Raw genomic sequence first — 17,235 nt, forward strand, 5'->3', positions numbered from 1 at the left:
GAAAAGTTGTAGGAGATCATTGCCAGGGTGTGATGAGTGTTTGATGATTTTGGCAGTGAGCTGTTAGATGGAGTCAATGGATGGAAGGTTGGCTTCTGCAATGGTCTGGGCTGTGCACACTACCTTCTGCAGTTTCTTATGGCCCTGGGCAGAGCAGTTGCCGTACCAGGCCGTTATGCACCCAGACAGTGTGCTTTCAATAGTGCATCTGCAGAAGTCGGTGATGATCCTTATGGACAGGACAAATTTCCTGAGCTGCCTGAGGAAGAAGAAGGATTTGTTGTGCCTTCTTGACCGTCACATCTATGTGAGAAGTCCAGGACAGGTTGTCACTTATCCATACTCTGAGGTACTTAACGCTCCCCATCTTTCAACCTCAGTTCCATTGATGTAGATGAGGGTACATTCTCCTCCTTTCTTTCTGAAGTCAATGATCAGTTTTTTTAGTTTTGCCAACTTTGTGAGAGAGGTTGTTCTCATTGCACCACATCACCTTCCCACATAACTGCAAAACCTACCCCTCGCCCTCCTCCCTGTTCCCCATCCAAGGGCCAAAACAGTCTTTCCAGGTGAAGCAGTATTTCATCTGTATCTCCTCTAATCTTATGTATTGAATGTTCTGCACCCAATGTGGTCTACTCTACATTGGAGAAACCAAACGCAGACTGGGTGACCACTTTCCAGTCTGTGCATCAGCATGACCCTGACCTTCCTGTAGCTGGTCATTTTAATATAGCATCATTCTCACATACCCATATGTCTGTCCTCAGCATGCTGCAATGCTCCAGAGAATCACAGCAGAAAATGGAGGAACAACATCTCAGCTTCAGGCGAGGCACTTTACAGCCTTCTGGACTTAATATTGAGTTCAACACTTTCAAATCGTGAATGTTTCTTCCCTTTCTTTTAGCTTGTTATCATGAATTCTCCTCCCCCATCCCCTTTCAAGTCTGGAAGGAGACACACCATAATTCTGCCATTCTCACAGCCTGATCACTTAATCTGAACTATCAACACCTTTTCTTCATCAGCACTCTACACTCACTACCTCCAACCCCACCCCTCCTCCCCTCCCCAAACTCTAGCTTAAATGCTGTCCCCTCCATACTTCAGCTCTGATGAAGAGTCATATAGATTCTCAATAATAGCTTTTTCTCACTCCATGGATGCTGCCTGACCCACTGTGATCTCCAGCATTTATTGTTTTCAGTCAGACATAATCTTTCCTTAGTAAATCCATACTGACAGTTCTTAAATAATCAATGACTTGCTGCATATGAGCACAAACTGTTTCGTAATCTAAGCTACAGTCGACCAAGTATACGGTGGCCATCCAACGTCGAGTACATCAGTTAACAAAGATTTGGATACTGTGTGTTTAGTAATCACCCCGAATTGAGCAAGGAAGAATCAATTATGTGAGACAAGTGTGTCAGAATGGCCAGACTGGAGTGATGTGTATCAGAATATAGATCAGTCCTCAGATTTCCAGTGACCTAGCAGCTGTAAGGCCATTTCACAAATCGATCAATGCCATTGATAGACAACATGGTCATCCAAAAGACAGTCTTGATATGCAACAGTCTTGGGAGAAAATTTAGAGCTCAGGGAATTAAAGGAACAGAATTAACCAGGATACAACCGTATTGAGTTATAGAAAACAGAGAGTACTAATTAATGAATGCTTTTTAGGCTGGGGTTTGTGTTAGAGTTGGTATAGAGACCTTTGCTTTTCTTGATGTGTATGTGGAAGTGCCAGTGTTAGACTGGGCAGACAAAGTCAGAAGTTACATGACACCAGGTTATCGTCCACTGCTCCTTCATCAGGTGACTGCAGCGCGCTGAAAGCTTGTGATTTTAAATAAACCTGTTGGATTGTAACCTCATGTCATCTGATTTCTGACTTTCTTTATATGTATCAATAAACTATACATTGGTGTCCAGTGCACAACAGTAAAATTTGTGGATGAAACAAAACTTGAAAGTGAGGACTAGGAGAAAGTGAGGACTGCAGATGCTGGAATCAGAGCTGAAAATGTGTTGCTGGAAAAGTGCAACAGGTCAGGCAGCATCCAAGGAGCAGGAGAATCGACGTTTCGGGCATGACCCCTTCTTCAGGAAGAAGGGCTCATGCCCAAAACGTCGATTCTCCTGCTCCTTAGATGCTGCCTGACCTGCTGCGTTTTTCCAGCAACACATTTTCAGCTATAATGTAAGGACTGTAGTGATCTGATTGCTATAAGTTTGACAAGCATCAGAATTGTATTAAATAATACTGCTTTAGATAAAGTGCATCGGAAGGGCCAGTTTCGTCGGGAGGTCACGAACTTGAGAACAAAGATCTAAAATAATTGGTTGAATAAAGGAGAGGTGAATTGAGGAGAAATCCTTTCACTCAGAGAGTGACAGAAGCATGAAATTTACCTCTGAAAGGATGGTGGAGGCAACAACACTCATTACATTTAAAAATAATTGGATATGCATTTGAGATGTTGTAATCTACGCCTTAGATCAAGAGCTCAGAAGTGAAGTGAAACAGGTCAGCTTTTTTTTTGACAGGCATAGTAGTATGGCTAAATGTTTTCATCAGTACAGTATATGTATATGTTTACCTTGGATCTAGAAAAGTAGCTGAAGAGGAGTCTGAGAAGTCACTGAATAAATTAGACAGCAAATTGGAAATTTGAACTGGAAATCAGAAGTAGATTTACGAATTTGATGTGAATTTGCTGCCCCCTTCTGGACAGTAATTTAAAGTGTCAGCAATGGGCTGAAACTGAAAATTGGCACATTATCTCAGGCTAATGGAGAAAGGCAATGAAATTTACCACCCAGATGTTCAGGTAGATGTTTTACACCCATGTCTCTTTGAATCCTATCAAAATTCTACAAATATATAAAATGAAAGAGTGTGGCTAAGGTAAACATTTGTCCTTTAGAGGATGAGAAGTCGATTAGATTCCCCTACAGTGTGGAAACAGGCCCTTTGGCCCAACAAGTCCACACCAACCCTCCGAAGAGTAACCCCCCCCGACTAGTGCTCCAAACAACTATGGACAATTTAGCATGGCCAATTCACCTAATCTGTACATCTTTGGAACATGGGAGGAAACTGGAGTACCCAGAGGAAACCCACACAGACATGGGGAGAACATGCAAACTCCACACAGACAGTCACCCAAGGCTGGAAGCGAACCTGGGACCCTGGTACAGTGAGGCAGCAGTGCTAACCACGGAGCCACCATGCTGCCAGGGGGAGTTGGTTAATGGGAAATGAGGAAATAGACGAGGCATTGAACAGGTATTCTGCCAGTAACGTGCCAGTAATTGATGACAAAGAGACTAAAGTAGGTGAGGACCTTAAAGGAGCCTTCCACATCCATCAAAGTTTTACCTGCACATCCACTAATATCATTTATTGTATCCATTGCTCCCGATGCGGTCTCCTCTACAGTGGGGAGACTGGACGCCTCCTAGCAGAGCGCTTTAGGGAACATCTCCGGGACACCCGCACCAATCAACCACACTGCCCTGTGCCCCAACATTTCAACTCCCCCTCCCACTCTGCCGAGGACATGGAGGTCCTGGGCCTCCTTCACCGCCGCTCCCTCACCACCAGATGCCTGGAAGAAGAACGCCTCATCTTTTGCCTCGGAACACTTCAACCCCAGGGCATCAATGTGGACTTCAACAGTTTACTCATTTCCCCTTCCCCCACCTCATCCCAGTTCCAAACTCCAGCTCAGCACCGCCCCCATGAACTGTCCTACCTGCCTATCTCCTTTTCCATCTATCCACTCCACCCTCCTCCCTGACCTATCACCTTCATCTCCTCCCCCACTCACCCATTGTACTCTGTGCTACTCTCTCCCCACCCTCCACCCTCCTCTAGTTGATCTCTCCACGCTTCAGGCTCACTGCCTTTATTCCTGATGAAGGGCTTTTGCCCGAAACGTCGATTTTCCTGCTGCTCGGATGCTGCCTGACCTGCTGTGCTCTTGCAGCACCACTCTAATCCCGAATCGAGGACCTAGAAATGATCATTATCATGAAAGAGGTAGTAGGACAAAGTGAGGACTGCAGATGCTGAAGATCAGAGTCTAAGAGTGTGGCACTGGAAAAGCACAGCAGGTCAGGCAGTATCCAAGAAGCAGGAGAGTCGATGTTTCGAGCAAAAACCCTTCATCAGGAATGTTGGGGGGTGCGCGCAAGGGGGCTGAGATATAAATGGGAGGAGGGTGGGACTGATGGCAAGGCAGCTAGGAATGTGATAGGTAGTTGAAGGTGAAAGGGGGGGTGATGGTGATAAGTCGGATGGGAGACTGGAACGGACAAGTGGGAAGGAAGATGGACAGGTAGGACAGATCAAGAGGGCAGTGCCGATTTGGAGGGTTGAATCTGGGATAAGGTGGGGGGAGGAGAGATGAGGAAATTAGTGAAATCAATATTGATTCCGTGTGGTTACAGAGTCAGAGTCATAGAGATGTACAGCACAGAAACAAACTTCTCGGTCCAACTCATCCATGCCGATCAGATATCCCAACCTAATCTAGTCCCATTTGCCAGCACTTAGCCCGTAACCCTCTAAACTCTTGCTATTCATATACCAATCCAGATGCCTTCACCACTTCCTCCAGCAGCTCATTCCATACCCGCACCACCCTCTGTATGAAAACATTGTCCCTTAGGTCCCTTTTATATCTTTCCCCTCTCACTCTAAACCTATGCCTTCTAGTTCTTGTCTGCCCACTCCAGGGAAAAGACTTTGTCTATTTATCCAATCCATGCCCTTCGTGATTTTATAAATCTCTATAAGGTCACCCCTCAGCCTTTGATGCTCCAGGGAAGACAGTCCCAGCTTGTTCAGCCTCTCCCTATAGCTCATATTCTCCAACCCTGGAAACATTCTTGTAAATCTTTTCTGAGCCTTTTCAAGTTTCACAACATCCTTCCAATAGGGAGGAGACCAGAATTGCAAGGAATATTCCAAAAGTGGCCTAACCAACGTCCTGTACAGCCACAACATGACCTCCCAACTCCTGTACTCAATACTCTGACCAACAAAGGAAAGCATACCAAACACTTTCTTCACTATCCTAACTACCTGCAACTCCACTTTCAAGGAGATATGAACCTGCACTCCAAGGTCTCTTTGCTCAGCAACACTCCCTAGGACCTTACCATTAAGTGTATAAGTCCTGCTAAGATTTGCTTTCCCAAAACGCAGCACCTCGCATTTATCTGAATTAAACTCCATCTGCCCCTTCTCAGCCCATTGGCCCATCTGATCAAGATCCCGTTATAATCTGAGGTAACCTTCTTTGCTGTCCACGATATCTCATTTGCAGACTTATTAACTGCACCTCCTATGTTCATATCCAAATCATTCATACAAATAAAGAAAAGTAATGGACCCAGCACCGATCCTTGTGGACTCCACTGCTCACAGACCTCCAGTCTGAAAAACAACCCTCCACCACCACTCTCTGTCATCTACCTTCAAGCCAGCTCTGTATACAAATGGCTAGTTTTCCCTGTATTCCATGAGATCTAACCTTGCTAACTAGTCTCCCATGGGCAACCTTGTTGAACACCTTACTGAAGTCCATACAGATCACGTACACCACTCTGCCCTCATCAATCCTCTTTGTTACTTCTTCAAAAAACTCAATAAAGTTTGTGAGACACAATTTCCCATGCTCAAAGCCATTTTGACTATCCCTAATCAGTCCTTGCCTTTTTAAATATGTGTAAGTCCTGTCCCTCAGGATCCCCTCCAACAATGTGCCCACAACCAACGTCAGGCTCACAGGTCTATAGTTCCCTGGCTTGTCCTTATTACCTTTCTTAAATATTGGTACCAAGTTAGCGAACCTCCAGTCTTCTGACCTGTCACCTGTGACTATTGATGATACAAATATATCATGTAAGATTCTGTAAATCCGTTTTTTAGATTAGAATCAGCCTGGCCTTTGCTGCACAGACAGCCTCACATAGGGAAACTCACACCTTCAATACATTATCTGGGCCGACATGACACCAATTGTTAAAGTTCACTTGAGAATGTAACTTTTAAAAAACGTTTTGTGATTTACATATGAAAGAACTGAAACCAGCATGGTCATTCTAAAAGATGAGAGACTTAACAAACAACCCAGGTCTTTTTCAATATATAATTTCAGTTAGATGACATTGTAAACGTTTGCTATAAATTCTGTGTCTTACAATATTATTCTCTACAACCACCTGATAAAGGAGCAGTGCTCCGAAAGCTAGTGCTTCCAAATAAATCTGTTGGACTATAACCTGGTGTTGTGTGATTTTTGACTTTATACACCCCAGTCCAACACCAGCGTCTCCAAATCATTACTAAAGAAATGATGTACTGTCACTAGACGGGGTGCAGAGGAGATTCACCAGGTTGATTCCAGAGTTGAGGGGGTTGGCTGATGAGGAAAGACGAAGTAGACTGGGATTATATTCATTGGAATTTAGAAGAACGAGGGGGGATCTTATAGAAACATAAAATTATGAGGGGAATTGATAAGACAGAAGTAGAGAGGATGTTTCTACTGGTAGATGAAACTAGAAAAAGGGGGCATAGTCTCAAGTTTAGGGGGAGCAGATTTAGGAATGAATTGAGGAGGAACTTCTTCACCCAGAAGGTTGTGAATCTATGGAATTCCCTGCTCAGTGAATCAATTGACATTTCCTCATTGAATGGTTTTAAAGCTAAGATAATTTTTTTTGAATAGTAAAAGAATTAAGGATTGCGATAAGAGGATGGGTAAGTGGAGCTGAGGCCATGAAAAGATTAGCCATTGATCTTATTGAATGACAGAGCTGGCTCAAAGGGCCAGATGACCTACTTCTGCTCCGGGTTCTTATGTTGTTATGTAAAGTTACAGTTGAAGATTGGGAAAAACAAACAGAGGTCCTGGTATTTTCTTGTCAAGTTTGATTTCTGCTCTCAGCATCGTAAGCACTCCACTTCACCCAAAAGTGAGAAGAATAGATATCAACCTTTTTCCACTAAAAGACTCTCAACTCAAGAGCTACAATAATTGAATCTCCATTGCTGAGAGTTCGGACCACAATCCAGGCTGCCATTCAGTAATGAAGTTGTGCTAGCATAAGACCAGAGGAGCAGCATTAGGGGACAGAGGAGCAGCATTAGGCCATTTGGCATGAGTCTGTTCCACCTTTCAATCATGGCTGACATGTTTCTCAACACTATTTTTCTACCTTCTCCCCGTCACCCTTGATCCCCTCACCAGTCAAGAATCTATCTATCTCAGACTTAAATACACTCAATGACTTGGCCTCCACTGCCTTCTATAGCAATAGGTTCCCCAGATTCACCTCCCTCTGGCTGAAGAAATTCCTCCTCATTTCAGTTCTAAAGGGTCATCTCTTCACGCTGAGACTGTGCCCTTGGATCCTTTTCTCTTCTGGTAGATGGAAACATCCCCATGTCCACTCAATCCTGGCCTCTCGGTATTCTGCAAGTTTCAATCATCCTTCTAAATGCCATTGAGTACAGACACAGAACCTTTAACTACTCTTCTTATGACAAGCCCTTCATCCCCAAGATCATTCTCGTAAACCTCCTCTGGACCATCTCCAACACCAGCACATCCTTCCTTCGATATGGGACCAAAACTGCTCACAATATTCTAGAAGTGGTCTGACAAGAGCCCTGTACAGCCTCTTTTATTCGAGCCCTCTGAAAATAAATATTATCATTACATTTGCCTTCCTAACTGCCAACTGAATCTGCATGTTAACCTTAAGAGAGTTGGAGTGGGAGGAGTGACAGCAAGGACCAGAGGCTTGACAGGAAGGTAAATTTCAAAAGATATAACGGTTTACCTCGTAAAAAGGTGGAGTGCACACTGAGCAGGAGCAGACACGGGACTGCTGGGTTAGTGAGGCTTTATATTTGGGTGGTTGCTTTACCCGAAACACTATTCAGGTAGTGTCTCCCACCCGTCCTCCTCCTCTAACCAAAAACAAGGTTTCTGTGTGTTGATTGGTAAGGTGACTGGTTTCGTTTTTTTAGTTTTAGGCTGGACACAATTGAAATGTGGGGCTTATTCAAGGACTAGTTACTGCAGGTCCATGATAAGAATATACCAGTCAGGCAGGGAGGAAGTTGTCGAGCGCGGGAGCCATGATTTACTAAGGAAGTTGAATCTCTGGTCAAGAGGAAGAAGAAATCTTACGTTAGGGTGAAATGTGATGGCTCAATTAGGGCACTTGAGAGTTATAAGTTAGCCAGGAAAAACTGACAGAGATAGCTCAGAAGAGCCAGGAGGGGACATGAAAATTCGTTAGCGGATAGGATCAAGGAAAACCCTAAGGCTTTCTGTAGGAGTAAAAGAATTACGAGAGTAAGATTAAGGCCAATCAAGGATAGCGTAGAAGGTTGTGCGTGGAGTCAGAGGAGATAGAGAAAGTGCTAAATGAATACTTTTCGTCAGTATTCACACTTGAAAAAGATAATGTTGAGGAGAACACAAGATACAGGCTACTAGACTAGATGGGATTGAGGAGCATAAGGAGGAGCTGTTAGAAATTCTGGAAAGTGTAAAAATAAATCAGTCCCCTGGGCCCAATGGGATTTATCCTAGGATTCTCTGGGAAGCCAGGGAAGAGATTGTAGAGCCTTTGATTTTTATGTCGTCATTGTCTACAGGAATAGTGCCAGAAGACCAGAGGATAGCAAATGTTGTTCCCTTGTTCAAGAAAGGGAGTAGAAACAACCCTGGAAATTATAGACCTGTGAGCCTTACTTTGGTTATGGGTAAAGTGTTGGAAAGTTTATAAGAGATTTATAATCATCTAGACAGGAATAAGTTGATTAGGGATTGGCACCAGTTTTGTGAAGGGTAGGTCGTGCCTCACAAACCTTATTGAGTTCTTTGAAACAGGTGGATGAGGATAAAGCAGTTGATGTGGTGTATATGGATTTCAGTAAGGCGTTTGATAAGGTTCCTCATGGTAGGTTATTGCACAAAACACGGAGGCATGGGATTGAGGGTGATTTTGCAGTTTGGATCAGAAATTGGCAAGCTGAAAGAAGACAGAGGGTGGTGGTTGTTGGGAAATATTCATCCTGGAGTTTAGTTACTAGTGGTGTACCACAAGTTTTGGGCCCACTGCTGTTTGTCATTTTTATAAATGACCTCAATGAGGGTATTGAAGGATGGGTTAGTAAACTAAGGTCGGTAGAGTTGTGGATAGTGACAAAGGATGTTATAGGTTACACAGATACATAGATAAGCTGCAGAGCTGGGCTGAGAAGTGGCAAATGGAGTTTAGTGTGGAAAAGTGTGAGATGATTCACTTTGGAAAGAGTAACAGGAGTGCAGAGTACTGGGCTAATGGTAAGATTCTTGGCAGTATAGATGAGCAGAGAGATCTCGGTGTCCGGGTATATAGATCCTTGAAAGTTGCCACCCAGGTTGATAGGGTTGTTAAGAAGGGATACGGTGTGTTAGCTTTTCTTGGTACAGGGATTGAGTTTCGGATTCATGAGATCATGTTGCAGCTATACAAAACTCTGGTGCGGCCACAATTGGAGTATTGCATGCAGTTCTGGTCATTGCATTATAAGAAGGATGTGGAAGCTTTGGAAAGGGTTCAGAGGAGATTTACTAGTATGTTGCCTTGTATAGAGGGAAGGTTTTATGAGGAAAGGCTGAGAGACTTCAGGCTGCGACTATGCACCAGAGGGTTAGATAGGTTGAAATGTGAGACCATTTTCCCTCGGATGGTGATGGCTAGCATGAGGGGACATAGCTTTAAATTGAGGTGTGATAGATATAGGATAGATGTCAGAGGTAGTTTCTTTACTCAGAACGTAGTAAGGGTGTGGAGCGTACTATCTGCAGCAGTAGTAGACTCACCAACCTTAAGGGCATTTAAATAGTCATTGGATAGGCATATGGATGAGAATGGAATAGTGTAGGTTAGATGGGTTTCAGATTGGTTCCACAGGTCGACACAACATCGAGGGCTGAAGGGGTGAAGGGCCTGTACTGCCCTATAATGATCTATGTTCTATGTTCTAACCTTGAATTCAGACTCCTAAGTTCCCTTTCTGAAACCTTTCCTCATTTTGAAAATAGTGTCCACTTCTATTCTTCCTACCAAAATGCATAACCTCACACTTCTCAACATTGTATTCTGTCTGCCATTTGTTTGTCCACTCTCCAAGCCTATCCTAGACCTTTTGCAGCCTCCCCACCTCCCCAACACTACCTGCCCCTCCACCTATCCTTGTGTCATCTGCAAGCTTAGCAACAAGGCCCTAAGTTTGTTCGTCCACATCGCTTATGTATAATGTGAATAATTGTGGTCGCAATACAGACCACTTCGGAACTCCACTCATCATCATCTGCCATCCTGTAAAAGACCCCTTTATTCCCATTCTCTGTCTTCTGCCAGTCAGCCAAACACAGTCTGTGCTGCATTTCCTGTAGAGGAAGGCAGTAGGCTGAGAAAGTATCCTTTGTTTTCTCAAGGCCCTCTTCACAGTCAGCTAAGCATTTCATTTCTGTTTGCCTCTTCCACTGCCCTTCCAATTCAATCTCCAGATGTCACAGCCACCTCCCAATCACCAGGGTCAGTGTTTGTTACGTTCATATTTTGCTTGAGGATGTCCTTATAACAGAAGGACCGATACCAGGTAGTTGTGACACAATGGCCAGTACACCATCTGGAAGGCTTTTGGAAATATGGCTGTCATCCATCTGATAAATATGGCTGATCCAGCACAGATCCATTGGCTTAGAAACGAAACATCAAAAATACTTAACTGGCTATAAATGACTGCATTTTCCCGGCCTCTGAATGAAGTGTGCAAGGGCAGAAAAGTTGGGAAGATACAACTCGACTGAAAAATGAGATTAGGAGAAAGTGAGGACTGCAGATGCTGGAGATCAGAGCTTAAAAATGTGTTGCTGGAAAAGCGCAGCAGGTCAGGCAGCATCAATGGAGCAAGAGAATCAACGTTTCGGGCATGAGCCCTTCTTCAGGAATTCCTTTTCCAGCAACACATTTTTAAGTTCTGACAAATGAGATTCTCAACATCAAAGAAAAATAGTCCAATTTTCTGCTTAAGCTTTCAACAGCTAGATGAGAATCTCACTAATAACTGGTGATGGAGAGTTATTTGCATGTATTAACATCTCATTATCACTGAATCCTACCTTATTTGTGTGCAAGTTGCTATTTTCCCCATTACCAGAGAGAAACAAGATGGCACCAATTCCTGACTTGAATGTCTTCTCAGGACATCCATCTTGGTCCATAGTCCCCAACATTTCAGGATATTTTACACGGGCACCTGAAAACTACCTGAACCGTCCATCGACTGAGGTTGGCATCAGCAAAACACAAATCTCACCACACATCATGATGCATCTTAGACTAACTTATTGTACAATTCAGCACTTCACAATACTGCATTTTGGAGCCCACCAACATCTTACATTGTTACATTGATGCCAGGCTGCTTTGCACATTGGAATAGGCATTTAGCTCATGCGTCAGAACAGAGTGCAACTTAGGGCTCTGAGCTTGTTTTTCTAATACTCATTTACTTTATGCTACCCTGTAAACTCACAGTACGAAAATATGGGAAGTAAACATGTGGCTAACAGATTGATGTAGGTAAGAGGGGTTCCTTTTCATGGGGAACTGGTATCAGTATTGTAACGGGGGGATCCGTACACCTGTCTCCACGTGAACCAACCTCAGACCAGTGTTCTAGCAAAAAGGGTAAATAGGCTGATCAATAGGACTTTAAAGTAGAAAGGAGGCGGGGTGGGTGTAAAGCTTCTCCCAGTGGGAAACAAACCAGCAGGCAGCATCCGAGGAGCAGCAAAATCGACGTTTCGGGCAAAAGCCCTTCATCAACGCATCTCGTCCACATCCCGCACCTCCGCTCTCAGACCCTACCCCTCCAACCGTAACAAGGACAGAACGCCCCTGGTGCTCACCTTCCACCCTACCAACCTTCGCATAAACCAAACCATCCGCCGACATTTCCACCACCTCCAAACAGACCCCATCACCAGGGATATATTTCCCTCCCCACCCCTTTCCGCCTTCCGCAAAGACCGTTCCCTCCGTGACTACCTGGTCAGGTCCACGCCCCCCTACAACCCACTCTCCCATCCTGGAACCTTCCCCTGCCACTGCAGGAACTGCAAAACCTGCGCCCACACCTCCTCCCTCACCTCTATCCAAGGCCCTAAAGGAGCCTTCCACATCCATCAAAGTTTTACCTGCACATCCACTAATATCATTTATTGCATCCGTTGCTCACAATGCGGTCTCCTCTACATTGGGGAGACTGGACGCCTCCTAGCAGAGCGCTTTAGGGAACATCTCCGGGACAACCGCACCAATCGACCACACAGCCCTGTGCCCAACATTTCAACTCCCCCTCCCACTCTGCCGAGGACATGGAGGTCCTGAGCCTCCTTCACCGCCGCTCCCTCACCACCAGACGCCTGGAGGAAGAACGCCTCATCTTCCGCCTCGGAACACTACAACCCCAGGGCATCAATGTGGACTTCAACATTTCTCATTTCTCATTTCCCCTTCCCCCACCTCACCCTAGTTCCAAACTTCCAGCTCTGCACTGTCTCCATGACTTGTTCTACCTGCCTATCTTCTTTTCCACCTATCCACTCCACCCTCCTCCCTGATCTATCACCGTCATCCCCTCCCCCACTCACCTATTGTGCTCCATGCTACTTTCTTCCCACCCCCACCCGCCTCTAGTTTATCTCTCCACGCTTCAGGCTCTCTGCCTTTATTCCTGATGAAGGGCTTTTGCCCAAAACGTTGGTATTCCTGCTCCTCGGATGCTGCCTGAACTGCTGTGCTCTTCCAGCACCACTAATCCAAAATCTGGTTTCCAGCATCTGCAGTCATTGTTTTTACCTAACAAACCAGCAGGGTAACATCTGTTTTGATGGATTCACCTTCATGGAAAAATATGAAAGAAATGACAAGGAAGGAGAACTCAGGTGAGCTTATCCAAGTCTTTAGCACAGACACAAATAGGACAGAGTATTTGGAAAGTGTCAGCAATCAAACTTCAAATACACTGGAACAAATGAATGACAATGAGAAGAGGGACAGTTAATACAGGACTGAAGGTGTTATATATGGAATAAGGTAAATGAGCTTGTGGCACAGATCGAAATGGGTAGGTATGACGTGGTGGGCATCACAGAGACGTGGCTGCAAGGGGATCAGGATATGAATATCCAAGGATATACATCCTGTTGGAAATATAGGCTTGCCTTATTAGTAAGAAATGAAATTAAATCAATAGTAAGAAATGAAGTAGGGTCAGATGGTGTAGAATCCGTGTAGGTAGAGCTGAGGAACTGCAAAGGTAAAAAAACCATAGTTGGAGTTATGTACAGGCCTCCAAACAGTGGTCAGGAGCTGGGGTGCAAGATACGCCAGGAGATAGAAATGGTATGTAAGAAAGGCAAAGTTACAGTGATCATGGGGGATTTCAATGTGCAGGTGGACTGGGAAAATCAGGTTGGTAATGGATTGCAAGAAAAGGAATTTGTGGAATGTCTATGAGATGGCTTTTTGGAGCAGCTTGTGGTGGAGCCCAGGTGGGAACAGGCAATACTGGATTTAGTGTTGTATAATGAGGCAGACCTGATAAGGGAACTTAAGGTGAGGGAACCCATAGGAGGCAGTGATCAATGATTGAATTTATTCTGTAATTTGAGAGGGAGAAGATAGAATCAGAGGTAACGGTAATACAGCTGAATAACACAGCGACAGAGGCATGAGGGAGGAGCTGGGAGAATTGACTGGGAGAGGAGCCTAACAGGAAAGACAGTGGAACAGCAATGACAGGAGTTTCTGGGAATAATTCAGGAGACACAGCAGGGAATCATCCTGAGGAAAATGAAGCATCGTACAATGAGGATGAGGCAACCGTGGCTGACTAGGGATGTCAGGGATAGCATAAAAGCAAAAGATAAATCATATAATGTGGTGAAGGGCAGTGGGAAACCAGAAGATTGGGAAGCTTACAAAGACCAACAGAGGAAACAAGAAAAGGATGGAGAAGATTAAATATGATGGTAAGGTAGCTAGTAATATAAAGAAAGACTGTAAGAGTTTCTTTAGATATATAAAGGGCAAAAGAGAGGTAAAAGGGGACATTTGACTGCTGGAAAATCATGCTGGAAAGACAGTAGTGGGGAACAAGGAAATGGCAGAGGAACTGAATAATTACTTCACATCAATCTTTATAGTGGAAGACACGAGTAATATCTCAAAAATTCAAGAGAAACAGGGGGCAGAGTTGAGGATACTGGCCATCACCAAGGAGAAGGTGCTAGAAAACCAAAAGGCCTGAAGGTGGAGAAATCACCTAGACCAGAGTTCTAAAGGAGATAGCTGAAGAGATAGTGGAAACATTAGCGGTGATCTTTCAGGAATCACTGGAGTCAGGAAGGGTCCCAGAGGATTGGAAAATCGCTAACGTGACAACCCTGTTTATAAAGGGAGTAAGGCAAAAAACAGAAAATTATAGACCGATTAGTCTAACCTCGGTCGTGGGTAAAATCCTGGAATCCATTATGAAGAATGAGATCTCTGAACACTTAGAATTACATTATTTTATCAAGGGGAGGTCATGCCTAACAAATCTGCTCAAATTCCTTGAGGAATTAACGAGCAGGTTAGACCAAGGAGAGCCAATGGATGTTATCTACCTGGACTTTGACAAGTACTGCATAGGAGGCTGCTGAGTAAGATAATGTTAGATGTGTTTTCTGTTTCTAACCTCAGCCCATACTACCTCAGAAGATGAGTCTTCAAACGTCCTCCTCCTCTTATACCACCTGCCCTTATCTTACTGAAACAGCTAAATGCCGGATCCTGCAACAACCATTCCTGTCCCTTCTCTATCCATGTCTCTGAAATGGCCACAACATCGAAGTCCCAGGTACCAACCCATGTTGTAAGTTCACCCAGCTTAACCTGGATGTTCCTTAGGGTGTAGGTTTGCTCGCTGAGCTGTAGGTTTGATACTGGATTAGTGGTGCTAGAAGAGCACAGCAGTTCAGGCAGCATCCAAGGAGCTTTGAAATCGACGTTTCGGGCAAAAGCCCTTCATCAGGAATAAAGGCCATTCCTGATGAAGGGCTTTTGCCTGAAACGTTGATTTCGAAGCTCCTTGGATGCTGCCTGAACTGCTGTGCTCTTCTAGCACCACTAATCCAGAATCTGGTTTCCAGCATCTGCAGTCATTGTTTTTACCTTGTAGGTTTGATATCCAGACGTTTCATTACCTGGCTAGGTAACATCATCAGTGGTGACCTCCAAGTGAAGCGAAGCTGTTGTCTCCTGCTTTCTATTTATATCTTTCTCCTGGATGGGGTTCCTGGGGTTTGTGGTGATGTCATTTCCTGTTTGTTTTCTGAGGGGTTGATAGATGGTATCTAGATCGATGTGCTTGTTTTTGGCGTTGTGGTTGGAGTGCCAGGCCTCTAGGAATTCTCTGGCATGTCTTTGCTTAGCCTGTCCCAGGATAGATGTGTTGTCCCAGTTGTTCCATCAAAACATCTTCCTGCCTGCTGGTACTCTCCTGCGATCTTGAAACCTTATTCATGACCTCAGAACTCTCAGGCTCTGGCACTGGAGCTACAATTCAAGTTACCATCCCCCTGCTGCATTAGTTTGAACCTTCCCAAAGAGCACTAGCAAACTCCATCCCCCTCCAGGATATTCTTACCCCGCTGGTTCAAGTGTAGCCCATCCCGTTTGTGGAAATCCAATTATCCAGGTATCTGAATTCCTCCCTCCTGCACCATCCCTGTGGCCACGTGTTCAACTCCTCTGTCTCCCTATTCCTCGCCTCGCTAGCACGTGGCATGGGTAATAAACCAGAGCTAACAGCTCTGTTTGTTCTAGCTCTAAGCTTCCACCCTAGCTCCCCGACTTTCTGCCTTACATCCCCATTGCTTTTCCTTCCAGCCTCAAGTTCTAGTCCAGGATTGTCTCAAGGTAAAATTGCAGGTTGAATCTGTAATTCGGAAGGCAAAATCAATATTGGCATTTATTTTGAATGAACTTGAATAGAAAAGCAGGAATGTATTTCTGAGGCTCTGTTTTGGGTCCCATATCTCAGAAAAGATGTACTGGCCCATCCTCAGAGGAGGTTCACAAGAATGGTCCCAGGAATGAAAAGCTTAATACATGAGGAGTGTTTGAAGACTCTGGGTCTATACTCAATGGTGTTTAGAAGGATGAGGGGGATCTAACAGAAACTTACAGAATACCGAATGGCCTAAGACAGAGTGGCTGTTGGGAAGATGCTTCCATTGGCAGGAGTGACTAGGACCCAAGGGAACAGCCTTAAAGGGAAGACCTGTAGAATGGAGATAAAGTGAAACTTCTTCAGCCAGAGTGTGGTGAATCTGTGGAATTCACTGCCACAGAAGGCTGTGGAGGCCAGGTCATTGAGTATATTTAAGATGGAGATAGATAGGTTCTTGATTGTCAAGGGGATCAAGGGTTTCAGGGAGAAAGTGGAAGAATGAAGTTGAGAAACTTATCAGCCTTGATTGAATGCTGGAGCAGACTCAATAGGATAAATGGCCTAATTTCTGCTCCTATGTCTTATAGTCTTATCTCTCACTAGCCTTTTTACGCTAATAGGAAGCCAAGCGGCTTTTCATTTTTGCCAACAATGAACAGTTAAGAGATTGGCAAAGTTGGTTTATGGCACTGTGCTATCTCAATGTTACCCCAACAGCATAAAGCAGCAGCTAATGTGGTAAACACACTGTATGTGCATCAACCAGATGGCTGTGTCTGAAAGTCTAAGGGCAGTAGCCCTTAGTTGAGTTAAGATGGTCAACCAGGAGCCTGTCTGCCCTCAGTCAGAAACTTGGTGATATATTGACAGACACAGAAGTCAGGAAGGGTTCGTCGACTGGGGGATGGGGCATGCGAGAGCCAATGAAGGAAAATGTTGAATGCAACTTTGTAAGTGGTAAACCATGAGCTTTCCTGGAAGATTGGTGCAATGACAAAGTTAGAATGACCTTGTGAGGGAACAGAGAGAAGATGGCAGCACTCAGCCTTGCAGAACACAGTATTTTATTAGCTGTCTTGCGGTACTGCTGTACAGTCCTCTGTACCTGGAGGACTGCAAGGTCCCAGCACCAGCAA

At 44.6% G+C, this 17,235-nt stretch overlaps 1 protein-coding gene across 1 annotated transcript in view; it reads right to left on the reverse strand.

The window, feature by feature from the left end:
* The window catches only part of cnih3 (cornichon family AMPA receptor auxiliary protein 3), a 129,067-nt gene that overhangs the window by 75,686 nt on the left and 36,146 nt on the right, over positions 1–17,235 (reverse strand). The window lies entirely within an intron of this gene.

Source organism: Chiloscyllium punctatum, chromosome 3 (assembly GCF_047496795.1).
Source record: "Chiloscyllium punctatum isolate Juve2018m chromosome 3, sChiPun1.3, whole genome shotgun sequence".
Taxonomy (NCBI): domain Eukaryota; kingdom Metazoa; phylum Chordata; class Chondrichthyes; order Orectolobiformes; family Hemiscylliidae; genus Chiloscyllium; species Chiloscyllium punctatum.